The 15,078-nt window shown below is 40.9% G+C and overlaps 2 long non-coding RNA genes across 2 annotated transcripts in view; both read right to left on the bottom strand.

Annotated features, from left to right (window-relative positions):
- The window catches only part of LOC308308390, a 319,469-nt gene that overhangs the window by 264,921 nt on the left and 39,470 nt on the right, over positions 1–15,078 (bottom strand). The gene's annotated exons all lie outside the window — the stretch shown is intronic.
- On the bottom strand, positions 689–3,241 carry LOC308308388. The gene is made up of 4 exons (XR_013963284.1): positions 3,177–3,241; positions 1,766–1,868; positions 1,121–1,216; positions 689–763 (listed from the first exon to the last, which is right to left on the bottom strand). It is a non-coding gene; the product is annotated as an uncharacterized lncRNA (long non-coding RNA).

The following is a 15,078-nucleotide window of genomic DNA, read 5'->3' as shown; positions in this document are numbered from 1 at the left end:
GCAAATGTCATGCTTTGAACGATTCTTATGAAATTAGCTATCAATCTACTCCAACTATATGCTGTATCTCAATATCCGTAATAGATACAGACATGTATTTGGTACCGAAACATCCGCAATGCCCATCTTTATATTCAACTTCAATACATTTATGGGTCTTAAAATCAATGCAATTTGAGTTATAAAGGAAAAACAACATTTTTGGACGGACATCTTGGATTTCGGGGGCCGCCATCTTGAAATTTTGCTTGGCTACCGCTATTTTTGAAAAGAGTGGGATTCGAAGTGTATATGTACCAAGTTTCATGCTTGCATCACAAAGTGAACGATTCCCTCATTAATCTGCTTAGCTATTAACCGGTTTATGATTTCAAATCATCACTGTTGGTTGGATACACCCACCGTACTTTGCTGAACAAGCGTGATTTCATTTTAGCCCCAGCAGCATAAATGTCAGTTAATATAAGCCTACCATTACACTACCAAATGTACAATTTAGGTAGGGTAAGTGAAATCTTTGGTTTAAAACTTGTTTTGTTCAAAGGTTCAAGCTTGATATTCTGACAGTAATCATAGCTATATTGTGTTTGTTCAGTGATGTTAGTACCTTGGCTGGCTGGTGGATAAGGTGGAAGTTAAGGACTACTGTTACTGAATCCAAACCAGCTTTGTTTTCAGTGATGTTAGTACCTTGTTCTATGCTTGCCCTGGAGCTGCTGCTTTGAGCCTGTGCCACCTCCAACGCCTGCTTGGACTTCGGAGCCTGGAGGGAAGTCAAGTCAAAAGCCACTGTTAAATATACCACTATGGAAAGAAAACCCAATGTTGTCTTTCATTCTGATTGATTGATTATTTTAATTGAAGTTTGTAATGGGAAAAAGTACAGTTTCATTACAGCACAAATCACTGGTACAAGGTCAAATAAAAGGAGATCCTAGAAAGCTTTACGGCTTCTTTACACAGGACACTTTGTGCATCTCATATACAGTAACATTGAAAGACAGACAGATATAACAGAGTACTTTGCATAGGATAACTAAGGCTGGCTGGTGGATAAGGTGGAAGTTAAGGACTACTGTTACTGAATCCAATCCAGCGTTGTTTTCAGTGATGTTAGTACCTTGTCAAGTGGCTCTGTTCTATGCTTGCCCTGGAGCTGCTGCTTTGACTCTCCTGTTGCTACCTCCAACGCTGTTGCCTTCTCTGACTTCTGGTCCTGGAAAGAAGTGAAAGTACAATCAAAAGCCAGTCCACTGTTAAACAATATACCAGGGGTCTTCAACAGTGGGTCCAGGACCCCTAGGGGGTCCTCAGAGTTGCTACAGGGGGCCCTCCAAATCTTTGAGTGATAGAAACTATATTTTTTTCTTTTTTATATTAACCACTTGAACCCTAGTGTCCTTATTCTGAGAACTGTAGCCAAAAATAGCAGATCTACAAGCTCACAACGCAGCGTTGTGAGCTTGTAGATCTGCTATTTCTGGCAAAGAGGTTTGGTGTAGAGGGAAAAATAGAGCAGACCAAGTACAGAGTGAAAGGTCAAGTTTATCAAGTATTGATGGTTCAAGTGGTTAAATATCTGAAAACACAAATTGACATGAATCCAAAATACACTGATGATTGTGCTGTCAAACAATGAAACTATATGGAATCTATGAACAGGTTGCTTTGCATAGGATAACTAAGGCTGGCTGGTGGATAAGGTGGAAGTTAAAGACTACTGTTACTGAATCCAATCCAGCGTTGTTTTCAGTGATGTTAGTACCTTGTCAAGTGGCTCTATTCTATGCTTGCCCTGGAGCTGCTGCTTTGACTCTCCTGTTGCTTGGAGTCTCCTCCTGTGCTGTTGCCTGCTCTGACTTCTGGTCCTGGAAGGAAGTGAAGGTACAATCAAAAGCCAGTCCACTGTTAAACAATATACTACTTTGAATAATGGTCACCTAACACAAAATATTTTAGACAATGTGTTTGGATTTTTATTTGTTTCAGTTCTTATTTTGTAACCCAGTAACCGTCATGTTTTATTTTATCTACTACGACACTATGGCATATTCCATGGTTCTCAAATGTTTTATTTTTAAGGACCCCTTAACTGAGTGTAATGGAACCAAATGGACCTGCAGAGTCTATTTGGTTCCATTTGGACACTCAATTCAATTCAAAGGAGCTTTATTGGCATGAGAAAACATACGTTTACATTGCCAAAGCACACTCAGCGACAACGAGTAACAGACCTGTAAGGGTTCATTTGGTTCCATTTGTAGACTCAAGAGTTACAGACCTGTAAGGGTCCATTTGGTTTCATTTGTACACGCAAGAGTTAGTGTCATGTTCATTCAAGGCTAGCTCTGTTTTTCTGGTAATATTGTCTGCTCCTTTCCCATGTCTGACAAAAAGAAAATGACAAAATATGTCCACCATAAGCCAACATGGTATTGACCCTTGGACACAACTAATATACAGTAATGAAATCAAACTGTAGGCCTACATAATTTTAAGCAAATAAAACATTCTGGCAGGGCTACTCACCAAAAAGAATAGATCTACAAGAAAACAACATATGGTCGGTACCATTGTGTATCACAATGAAGACTTGGAATTTAGGCGTGCCTTGGTGAAAATAACAAATACAGAAAATGGCGAGTTGTGTTGTGACACGATGTATGCTTGTGAATCTGTGCCAGGGAGCATAATAAATCTGTCTTCCTTCATTTAGAACAAATGATGAACGTTTCAACACAATGTAGCTACCATTTACAACCAGCAAAATCAAATACTGCTCTAAATACAGCCTAATAATGCTACACAAAGCAAACAATGCGCGCACACACACACGCACGCACACACGCACGCACACGCACACACACACACACACACACACACACACACACACACACACACAGAGTGGCACTGGGCAGCGAGCATTTTAGGCAAACATGATGTTATTTTTTGGAATGTGCTCTTAACCAAGACTCCAGTGTTATCAAAATTATTAAAACTACCACAAGTTCATGTTTAATGACTCGCTTCATATAGTTTAAGCAACTCACACGCACGAACGCACACACACACACTACACAGGGTTTCGCGGGCAAACTTCTCCGACACGGAAAAAACTAATTTAACATGAACAAATTATAAAAACAACTATTGAATTCATGTGTAAAGACACTTACCGTTAACGTGTTCTGCTTGAGGACTCGTGGTCATCGTGGAAGTTGTAGAATATGCAAAGAAAAACGTTTGAAAGTTCCGATGCGTCCGAGCCAGCGCAGAGCAGACGGCAGCCATTACAGAAAATGTTTCAAAGATTGTAAACTCCGCCCTTTGAGCAACTACGTCATGACGCAATGTGACGTCTATGTGACAAATCGTTCAGATGAATATAATATTAGCTTTAATATTACTGAAAGAGGACAAAAGTGCTCCACGCACGCAATATGTTTCAGTTAGTAGAACTCTTTAACACATTTCAAGTATTTAATACATAATCCAATCAGTGTTTTACTGCATCAGGGATTACAGTGTACCTGGTGTTTCTTAGGCCTTTAGTTCCCCTTCCTTTGTGGCTAAGGCCTGCCATCCTGCAGTGCAGTTCCCTTATTTCCTTTGTTCTATTGCAGTTTGCATTTTATAGAGCTTCTCTTTTTAACCCATTTAGGCCTAAGTCAGATTTTAAAAAAAGCCTTATAGGCCTAAGTCCGATATGAAAATTACCCACAGTTTTTTTTCCTGGAAAACGTATTACTCAGCCCTCTGTAGCAGCTAGAAACAAAGTTCCAAAAACTATTTGATAGCTTACACCTTTGGCTTTCATAGAAAAAAATCTGAAAAATGTCAAATCTATATATATTTTTTTTTTGAATTACTGTACTACATACTGTACATACTGTAATACACAAACATGTTCCCCGGTCTGAGGGGGTAATACACTTTAATGTGTACCCGTCCATAATTGCATGTTTTAAACTCTTTTGATACAATAAAGTCCCCTTTTATTATTGCTGAATTGTTAAATAAAGATTGTACTCTTGGGGGAATCCTTGTCAGCCCATCTTTTATTGTCATGTGTTTATCAAGAACCTGAACATATGGTTAAGTTGAATATGTTGAATGGTCTTTTAATATTATGAACTAAGCCCGGGCCACGGCCCGGCTACATACAGTAGGTACAGATTGGTGACTAATTAAAGGAAAACTAAATGAAATGAACATCTCTTTGTAAGAGAACAGCTGTAGTAATGTTTTAACCTGAACGTAACATGTCTACGGTGGATTTTTATGAAACAAACACTTTGCAGATAGAAAGGGCGTAATTCAAGCTTTCCATAGAGCAGCAATATTGGTTTGACGTTGTTTAATACAATCAGATGGCAAACAAAAGAATACATGCATTGAATCCCTATGGGAGGTATTGCAACCCTAGATTCATCAGATTAAAAAGAAAATCTAGTTTTGCAATTTGCGGCTATAGGTCAGGGGTCAGGGGTCTGCAACCTTTCTGACATGAAGTCCCATGTTCTTATTGTCTTGATAGTCAGTGTGCCATATCAACATTCAGTTAAATGATAACGTATAATATCTCCCAATAGATTTGGATTGTCCATATCGTCACTTTCTGGCCAAAACCTCTTAACTCCATTTTTTAGGTTTTTGATTTGTTTGGCATGCATCAGGGCTATTGAACACCCTTTACATCTGAGTGTTGGTTAAAATAATATTGAACCAATGGAAAGTTGTAAAAAGTGCTTGGGACAAAACCTAACTCCACACTTTCTGCCAAAGCAGCTAACTCCACCCGATTGGCCCTCTCTTTTTTTCATAAATATGTGCTATTGAACACCCTATAAGTCTGTGTGTTGGTTAAAATAATATTGAACCAATGAAAAGTAGTAAAAAGCCCTTCGGTCAAAACCTCTTAACTCCACTTGAGCTCATTTTCCAGAAAATATACATTTTGGAGTTGGGAGGTTTCGGCCCGACAGCAGAGATATACAACCTTTATATTCACATGCACCAGGTCCTTTTAATAATCATTATAACCCATCTATATCTCCCAGACTTTCTACCCAATCAGAGGTCAGAGTTTAAATTAATGTAGAATTATGTTCAGGATGTAATTTGCATCTCTCTCTCTCTCTCTCTCTCTCTCTCTCTCTCTCTCTCTCTCTCTCTCTCTCTCTCTCTCTCTCTCTCTCTCTCTCTCTCTCTTGCCAGTGATCATCCTGAAACCGTTTTCCTCTGCCACTGAAACCCTAGGCTGACAACCTTGGCATTGACCACGCCCTGCGGTGATGTCATCAAGTAAGAAAATAACATGGCTCAAAAGGCTCTTACAACAGCTTTAATGTGCCAAAGTTAACATGGATTGTACAAAGTCAGTGGATCAAATCTGCAGTGATGGAACAGTGTTCTAAAATGTTTCAATTCAAGTAGAACAGGGGTCGTCAACGTTTTCAGGCCAAGGACCCCTTAGCTGAGAGAGATGAAGCAGGGACCTCCAGATTCCATATAGTTTCATCGTTTGACAGCACAATCATCAGTGTATTTTCGGATTCATGTCAATTACCACTTGAACCGTCAATACTTAATAAACTTGACCTTTCACTCTGTACTTGGTGTGCTCTTTTTCCCCCTCTACACCAAACCTCTTTGCCGAAAATAGCCGATCTACAAGCTCACAACGCCTCGCAGCACAAGGCGTTGTGAGCTTGTAGATCTGCTATTTTTGGCTAAAGTTCTCTGAACATGGACGCTATAGGGTTCAAGTGGTTAATATAAAAAAGGAGAACAAAAAGACACAAAGATCTGAAGGACCCCCTGTAGTAACTCTGAGGACCCCCTGTTGAAGACCCCTGAAGTAGAAAGTTCGCATAGGAAGGTCCACTAAAAGGATTAAAACCACAAGAAAGCACAACGTTTTTTTTTTTACATTGGGGTCCTTTTGTACTCGATTCATAAAAAAAAAAACTGTGCTGTCCAATGATTAAATATTTGAATCGCATGATTTATCTGGTTAATCGCAAATAAGTAATCATTTTTTATCTGTTCACAATGTACCTTAGAGGGATATCTCTCAAGTCTTGTATAACCCTATTAACATGGGAGTGGAAAACTATGCTGGCTTTATGCAAAAGTATGTTAATCTTTTATTGGAAATCATTTAAAAAACCCAAATAAATCATAATGGTACTGCATTAAACAGGTTGCAGCAGAATAAGGATCTGTTAAATTTACTTAGCAACATGAGTAGTTCAGTGTCCATTTTTAAAGTATAGTTTGTTGATTAGTTTTGACACAAATGGAAAAAAATCATTTTAGAGGTATTAATAAAATTATTAAAAGACAATAAATTGTCACTTTAGAAATGTGCAGATACCCTGTATACACTTATATGTACATATGTTGGTTTGTTTTCTGTTGAGTGAGAAAACAATGTTGCATATTAAGCTGATCATCTGGGGACCTCCCAAAATAATTGCTGAAATAATAATGTTGAGAGCCACGTCCAAATGGCTAAAATAAATAAATATGCAATTAATTGCGATTAAAATAATTGTGATTAACATAACAGTGAGTTAATTGAGATTAAATGAGTTGACTCGCACAGCCCTAATAAAAACATTAAATGATAGACAAATAAACACATGTACTATGCAAAAAGCATAGTACATAAACAGAAAAACACATAAACAGAAAAAAAGGTTCATATTTACAGTAAAAAAGTCAGGGTGAGGTAAGGACCACTGTCTTTTTTCCACCTGTTTCAAGTTGCAGCCAGAACAATAAGGGACTTTTCAGAGTGGTTTGAAAGGAAGGTAGAGATTTACACTCTAAGGCCATTGGTAGGGCGTTCTACATTGTTGTGGCAACCAGGAGAACACATTCAAGCCTTTGTTTGAGCCAAATATGGGTTGGACGTGATCTGTAGAGCTGCCTCTGGTGTTGTAATTGTGAACATCCTTGACGTTTAGGTTAGAAGGCTATTTTGTCAGGTACATGGGTATCTTAGTGGTGTAGTGTATGAAGGTATGGAGAGACAGAGAGGGACATACAGGGAGAGTGTTTTCTGCAGGTCTTTCAGTCCGAGTGTATCAAAGGGTACGTTCGGAAATGTGCACCGGGTGTGTGCTCAGTGTAGTGAGTGCCTAAACCCAACCCTAATCCTAACCTCAGTAAAACTATGCCTAAAACTAACCCTAACCCTAACCAGACCCGGTGCGCATTTCCGAACGCACCCTTTGATACACTCGGACTGAAAGACCTGCAGAAAACACTCTCCCGGGACATACAGGCAAAGGCAACAATAAAGGGTATGCGTTTGACATCAACATCATCATAATACAAGTTATGCCTACTGAGTGGCAAAAAAAACAAAAACACTTTCTGGCCTTGACAGCCCATACTGTACATCCAAACAAAAAAGCCCCATCTGATTGCATTAATCAATGTTAAACAACGTTAAACTAACTTTGCAACTCACTTTGCCACTCGATTTGCCACTCACTTTATGCATGCGATTGCGCATTCAACAATAACAATTGTACAAGTAGCAGTAGCAACTAACAGATGTATAATAGCATCTGTTAGTTGCCAACGATAAGGAGTAAGATCGTACACCACGTTCAGTAGAATATATACTATACAGAATCCACAGTTACAGTAAATTATATGAAGATAATGCACACCTCTTTGAACTGAATTGATTGTCTGCAACAAAGTGGTGTAGGCCTGTCCTCTAAAAATCGACGAATCGACGCGTCGGAAAATGAGCCTGACGTCGACTCACATTCCCTGAGTTGATTCCTCATTTTCTTTTATTTTTTTGGGGGGTGCGCATGCGCGGTAAACTGGCAGGAAGGCCATGCGTGCAGGAGCGTTTGTATCGCACAGTTGCAGCTATAAGGTCAACTAAAAAGCAAACATGTCTAAAAAAAAGTCTAAGGTTTGGAAGCATTTTGAGGTTATGAAGGACAAGACCCCTAAAAAGGTCCAGTGTTTACTTTGTAAGCAAGAATTTGAGTTTGTTAGTTGCACAGCTGTCATTGGCTATGATTAGGCTATTATTATATAGGCTCGCTGTAGCCCAATATTTTAATTATGTCTACTACAATAATAAGTCACAAGCAGGAGAAAGCTGGACTTCAAACCGCCGTTCACAGAGGCTCGGAGGAGGGCTATTACCAACGCTATTGCAGAATTCATTGCTCTTGATATGAGGCCCGTGAACATTGTAGAGGGTATAGGATTCAAAAATCTAATTGAACTGCTGGAACCAGAATACACAATGCCCAAAAGAGAGACTGTAATGGAGCACATAGTGAAGAAATAAGACGAAACAAGAGAGGTGATTAAGGAGAAAATCAATGACAGCGCAGCTGCAAGTTTCTCTTCAGACATGTGGACGTCGCTGCAAATGGAAGCGTACATGACAGTAACGGGACATACGCTCTCTGCTGACTGGGAACTGGAGTCGTATGTTTTGGAAACTAAAGAGATGACTGAGAGTCACACGGCAGAAAACATCGCGAACAGACTCAGCGAAGTCATGGATGAATATGGGATTCCAGGAGAGAAGTGGGTTGCTATTGCGCACGATAATGCATCAAATATGACTCTCTGCATGAGCAAGTTAGCCGACGATCCATCCTGGGGAAGAGTCCAATCGGTTCGTTGCGCTGCAACTGTGCATTAACGCAGCTTTAAAGGAGGAACCGGTCTGCCGCACCATCGCAGCTGCTAGGTGGCTCGTCAGTCATTTTAAAAAAAGTGCGAAGGCCACAGCAGCGCTTACAGATAAACAAAAAACACAAAAAGTGAAAGAGAACAGCCTAATCCAAGACGTGCAAACACGATGGAACTCCACATACTCAATGCTCGATCGTCTTGTCGAGCAGCGATGGTCAGTTACTGCAGTGCTCTCTGACCCCCTCGTCACCAAGAAGGCGCATCGTGACTTGGTTGACATCGGTACAGTGGAGAGTAGCAGGAGACCTCGTTTCAGTTCTGAAGCCCATGATTACTCTTACTGAGTTGCTGTCACAGGAACTGAATGCATCCTTGTCTGCTACTGTACCTATGCTCATCAATATGAAAACACGCCACCTGAAAGTGTGCGAGGACGACAGTGCGGTCATCAAAGCCCTGATGAGAAAGATTACTGCACAGTTCGAAGAGAGATGGGGATTAACAGGGCCACAACTTCAGAGCAGCCTATATGTGCAAGCCTCAGTGCTCGACCCACGTTTCAAAAAGTTGACATTCCTGTCGGATGCTAAACGAGATGAGGCATATGAAACGGTGACTAATCTGGCTGAATTCTTGTCTCAGGAGAAACAAGACGCGACACCAACGGTACGTGAAGAGGTCGAAAGTTCCGAAGAGGAAAGTCAGCCGACTCAAAAAAAGAAAAAGGAGGAAAAGGAGAAAGAGATTGCCATGCTATTGTCAATGTCAACAGAAGAAGATGGACAAGAAGAGGAGTCTATTCAGAATGAAATGAGGGCCTACTTGCAGAACCAAACGAAAGCTGACGACTGCGGACCCCTGTGCTGGTGGAAAAAAAACGAGGACCACTATCCCAGGCTGGCCTTGGCAGCCAGACGGCTGCACTGCGTCCCCTCCACATCCATGCCGTCCGAGCGAATATTCTCAAAGGCTGGCTTTATTGTTAACAAAACCTGATGCTCACTTCTTCCAAAGAACGTGGACAAACTTGTGTTTCTCGCCCACAATTTAAGACAGCTCAACCCACAGCTACGGATTAAGGAGAAGAAGGATAAATAGAACAATGGACTGGACTGAGTGGACTCACTGTAACAAACTGTCTTTTTCTCTTTTCTTTTTTCTTTTTGGTGGGGGGGGGGGGGGGGGGGATGCAACAAGCCAAGGTCAGTAGCCTGTGTTATTTTTTCTATGTATGAATGAATACACTCAATAGCCTAGTGTAGGCTGGTGAGGCTTTATTTATTAATCATTTGTTTACAAACTTTTAACCACTGTGTGAACAGTGTGAAGTGAATTTGAACACTTTTGTATTTTATTTGAATATAAAAGAAAATAGGCTACTGTGTGATGTGTAAAACTACTAAGGCCTCCGATCTGAAAAAGAAAGTGTCAGCCGTTCAGCGCGGTGCGCACCGTTATGACACTGTTTTGTCATTTAATTCATTGTTCTTAACTCACTGAATGCCACCCTTTATTAAAAATCTACAAAACTGATGCCATCCATTTTGTTTAATTTTACCTTTTTATGGGGGCCAAAATCATATTTTGTACTTAAATTACATATATAAATCTATGCTTCTATCGAAAGCCACACTACCCCTCTTACAAAGGAAAAAATGTATATTTATATATATATATATGTCACGGTTTTAAAGAGAAACAGGACGGTCGAGAAACGGAGCACTCGGTGTGCAGCACGGGGCGGAACAAGCGGTCGCCCACAGCAACATCCTCCAGGCGGAGCCGCGCCCGCTCGATTGTCCACGACAGGCCCTGGCCCGCGAAGAGCGGGCCAGTTACGAAGCCGGGGTGAATGCAATAGTTATATTTATGCCCAGGCCGTAAGGCCTGGGCAAGCCCACGATAAACACCCTGTCCAAGTGACTACAATGGAGCTAATGGCTAAGCTAGGCTAGGCTAGGCTAGGCTAGGCTAGGCTAGGCTAGTAAATACAGTCGCAAACGAGTGACGTCAGCACCTTCACTAGTGAATGCGAGTGAATGGCTGTCGTCGCCACCTGGTGGTGATTAGTGTGTGGTGAACGACAAAACAAGCGCTCTTACAATGAACGTCCTGCGTTACCCAAACATCCTGTATATATATATATCCTATCATTAGATTTGGGCTTCAATAGAACATGTGTAAGATGTTTTGATCATCATCATAATACAGAATTAAATATATTAGTAGTTGAATATATAAAAAACTAGACAGACCAAACTGAAATCTATCGTCCTGCCTGGTGTTTTTTACTGAACATTACAGGGTAATTTAAAAGCCCCAGGGGGGTCCAGGGGAAAAAATCCGCCTAAAATGTATGCCCAAATTGGAACAGTTGTGGACACAAAACTACAATGATTGTGGCTACTCTTGACCCACCAAATGTCAGCTAACCCCTGAAAATTCACAAATGCAGTGTAAAACATCACATTTCTCTTACCAAATTGTCCTGCTGTGATCATTTAGCTAGGAAAAGATGATTGAAAAAGACCTCCGCCTATGGAAAATTTGCCTTCTGAATAGTGAATGAGCCTCAAGACCTCATTGAAAACATATATAGTGAATAGAGAAATTGTTCACCAAGGTGTCAGCAATTGATAGGCAAAATTGTATGAATATATTCCAAACTATGTAAACTCAACAGATGTTTTAGTGAGAGTAGTGCTGTAATATTAGTAATGTTAAAGTATAGGGTGAAAAATGATAAAAATGAGTAACAATAAGTAGTAATAATACTGTAATATGAGTAATGTATGGATGAAAAGTACAATGGCAGCTGATTACTATGCTGTAGGACCACTGTAACAATAATCAACAAATAAATTGTAGTTTGATTTGGTCTCTATTGATTTATTGACATTTATTGACAGCTGTTCAGAGGTCAACACCTTTTGCCCCCGCCGGCGGGGGCAATGGGGTTCAAGAGGTTAACTAAAGTGTACAATCTGCAAACTGTGAATAAAGTATTCATTCAATCATAAACCAGTTTTGAACTGCAGCCACAGCAGAATGTATTTAATTAAGTGTACAATCAGGTCTATTCTGTAGGCTAACAATCAATCAAAAAGTGAATTCAATCACAAACCAGAATGTCTGAACTGCAGTCACAGCAGAATGCATTAAGTGTACAATCTCAATCTGTAGGCCTATTCTGTAGGCTAATGAGTATTCAATCAATCAAAAAGTGAGCTGCAGCCTCACTTAAACAATATATTAAATCCTGCATCCTGGGTTCATTTGGATGGTGGAAAAACTAAAACAAAATAGATGAGATGACAGGTGGGTCACGCAGCTCTCTCGCTCAAGTCAGAGAATATGTTGCTTGCTGACCAAGCCAAGCCTTAGCTTCACTTCTCCAAGTTCACCACCATTTCTACAAGGATACAAATAAAAAGAATAGGGGGGAAATAAGCTTAAAATAGCTCATTCAGATATGACTAAGACCAGCAGGAAGAAAAATAAGCCAGCAGTGGTGTAACGAAACTAAGGACATTTACTTAGGTAATGTATTACTAATTTGAGGTAGCTGTACTTTGCTTGAGTATTTCCAATTCCAAATTCACTAAAATAATTACTTATTACTTATGTATTAATTAATTACTTTCACTTTTAAAGTATATTTTGATAGCAATACTTTTGTACTTTTACTCAAGTACATTTAGAATTCCAGACTTTTACTTGTAACAGAGATTCTTTCTATATTGCAGCATGGACACTTTTAAGTAAATCATTTTAGTACTTTTTCCACCCCGGGCCAGCAGCTAAATTCCAACACTCACCAGTCAGTATAGAGTTGCAGCTTCCTCGAATCTTTGTGGAACTTCCTGAGAAGGCGTTCCTTCCAGTCTTTGTCCCTAAACTTTATTGTAAGGTCCCTTTCAACCGCCAATTGGATCAGGTTGGCTTTTCTTCGGTGAAGCATGCTTCTTCTGTGCTGACTGAAGACATTAGTCAAAGTTGAAAAAGTGTTCTCACACGTAGCCGAGGATGCCCCAAATGTTATAGCATGTTTCATTGCTGTAACCACGCTTGGCATGCCTTTGAGCGTCTCAGCATAGCGCTGCAGAATGGCACCGGTGGTCCATTTTTGTTCCTCTTCTTTAGTAGAGGAGGAGGCCATTTCAGATCTCAAGTACGCTCGAGCTACTTCGAATTGAGACTCCACCAAAGCTGTGTTGGTTAGCTCCAACAGTGGTTTTATCTTATGTGTATCCTCCAAAAAGTGCTCACTGGCTGGGTCAAGGGCACACATCGCCTCAACAAGCTGGCTGTTCCTCTCACTAAATCGTGTTTTCATCTCTCCAGTAACATTGTCTAGTGTGCTGAAAAAGAGCCGCTTGCACTCAGCCTCACTTCCTCTGTCCTGCTGCTCTTGGCCTATGGTGCTTTCCACAACATATTGCTGCAAGTGTTTAGGGGCTTAACGCAATCTCTTTGGTAGTGTAGGTGCTGCTGTATCTGCTTGCTCCTCCGCCGCGCCCCCCTGTGCATTCTCCGCGCCACTGGCACTTTGTGTCGCTGCAGTGGCCTGTGCCCAAATGGCTCGGAACTCCAAGTCACTCCGTAGCCTCTCCACGTTAGCCAGCGAACTTTTAACAAGCTTCACTCCCGAGTAGAGGTTGTTGTTTTATTCTGTAATGCTACGTTAGCAGGATCAAGGAGTTCGAGAATTTTGTGTACCATCACAGCACCTTTAATATTCAATTCTGTATGTATGTATGCTCAGCTGCTGGTAGTTCTCTAGCCAGGTCCTGTGTTGCCAGCCTCTTTCACACACTTCGTTACCCCCACCAGGGGGTGTAGTTGAGTCGGGCTGGAACTCTAGTGCAGTCCTCCCAAAAACTGGGATCTGTAGGTATTATAGGTAATAAAAATAATGTTCGATATACAAAATATGTGCCCCCTGGCAATTTTCAATGGCCCCCTTAGTCATTTCATCCTGGAGCCGGGCCTGGACCCCCATATGAATAGATGTTGTACCAGGGACCCCCATATGAATAGATGTTGTACCAGGGACCCCCATATGAATAGGTGTTGTACCAGGGACCCCCATATGAATAGGTGTTGTACCAGGGACCCCCATATGAATAGGTGTTGTACCAGGGACCCCCATATGAATAGGTGTTGTACCAGGGAGCCATACATGAATAGGTGTTGTACCAGGGACCCCCATATGAATAGATGTTGTACCAGGGACCCCCATATGAAAAGGTGTTGTACCAGGGACCCTCATAACGATGCCTCAACATGTTTCCACATTTATTTTGAAAATAACAAATCTACAAGCTCAAAACGTGCTGCAAGGCAACACATTGGGAGCTTGTAGATCTGCTATATTTGAACAGCCCCCCCAAAATAAAATAAGGCTCAAGTGTCAGTGGGAAATAAAACCGACCCCATTTTGGTTTTCTGATGGTGAGGAGTCTTGAGAGCACGATTGTTGACCAAAGAGTAAATCCTGCCCAAGAATCTTGTTCTTTGATTGACTTTCTTGATTAGGCCTACTTTGATGCCATTTTTCATGTGTCAGTTTGATGTTAAAATGTCATTTATAGATAAAGAGAGATATAAGTGACACTCTGTCACTCTGCTAGAGTGACAGGTGACAGTAAGTCATGTGACTTCAGGGTAATGTGGCAACGTTTTCTTTAGGGTGTGTTTTACTACTTTTACGTTTGTCACTTTTTTTTACATTTAAAATAGAGATACATTTTGAATAGCATGCACACGATTTCTAAACCCTGTTCATGTTCCTAACAGCGGTTACTTCCTGACAGCGCCGATATGTTCTTTTTTTCTGCTTTGTGGTTATTCCCCCCCCCCCCACACACACACACACACACACACACACACACACACGCACACACACACACACACACACACACACACACACACACACACACACACACACACACACACACACACACACACACACACACACAGTTCCTTGTCTGTTCCTGTCTCTCTCTCTCTCTCTCTGCACTGAAACTATACAGCCTCCATTTTGAAACACGGCACAAGAGAAAGACGGAGACTCCATCTTAACCAACAGCAAAGGAGTGAGACGATGATGGAAGATTAGCTGTTATGCACCAGCTAATGGGGATCCCAATAAACTCAATCATCAGTTGAAGGAAGGCAACACATTGATTAATTCACTTTATTTGTCCCATTACACATTTACAGTTACTGTACAGAGTGGTGAAATAGATATTTGTTTTACTAGCTACCAACAATTCCCCTACAGATTCATGTGCACAGTTGTTGGCTTATTTATTTGCAAAGCCTTTTCAAAAGATGCACAGTAGGGTTTTTTTTTTTGTATCCACCGTGGTGCATCCGGCTTTGTCC

This window comes from Nannobrachium achirus (assembly GCF_963921795.1).
Source record: "Nannobrachium achirus genome assembly, chromosome: 23".
Taxonomy (NCBI): Eukaryota; Metazoa; Chordata; class Actinopteri; order Myctophiformes; family Myctophidae; genus Nannobrachium; species Nannobrachium achirus.
Note: the sequence above shows the minus strand (reverse complement) of the source record. Positions and strands in the feature narration are given on the sequence as shown.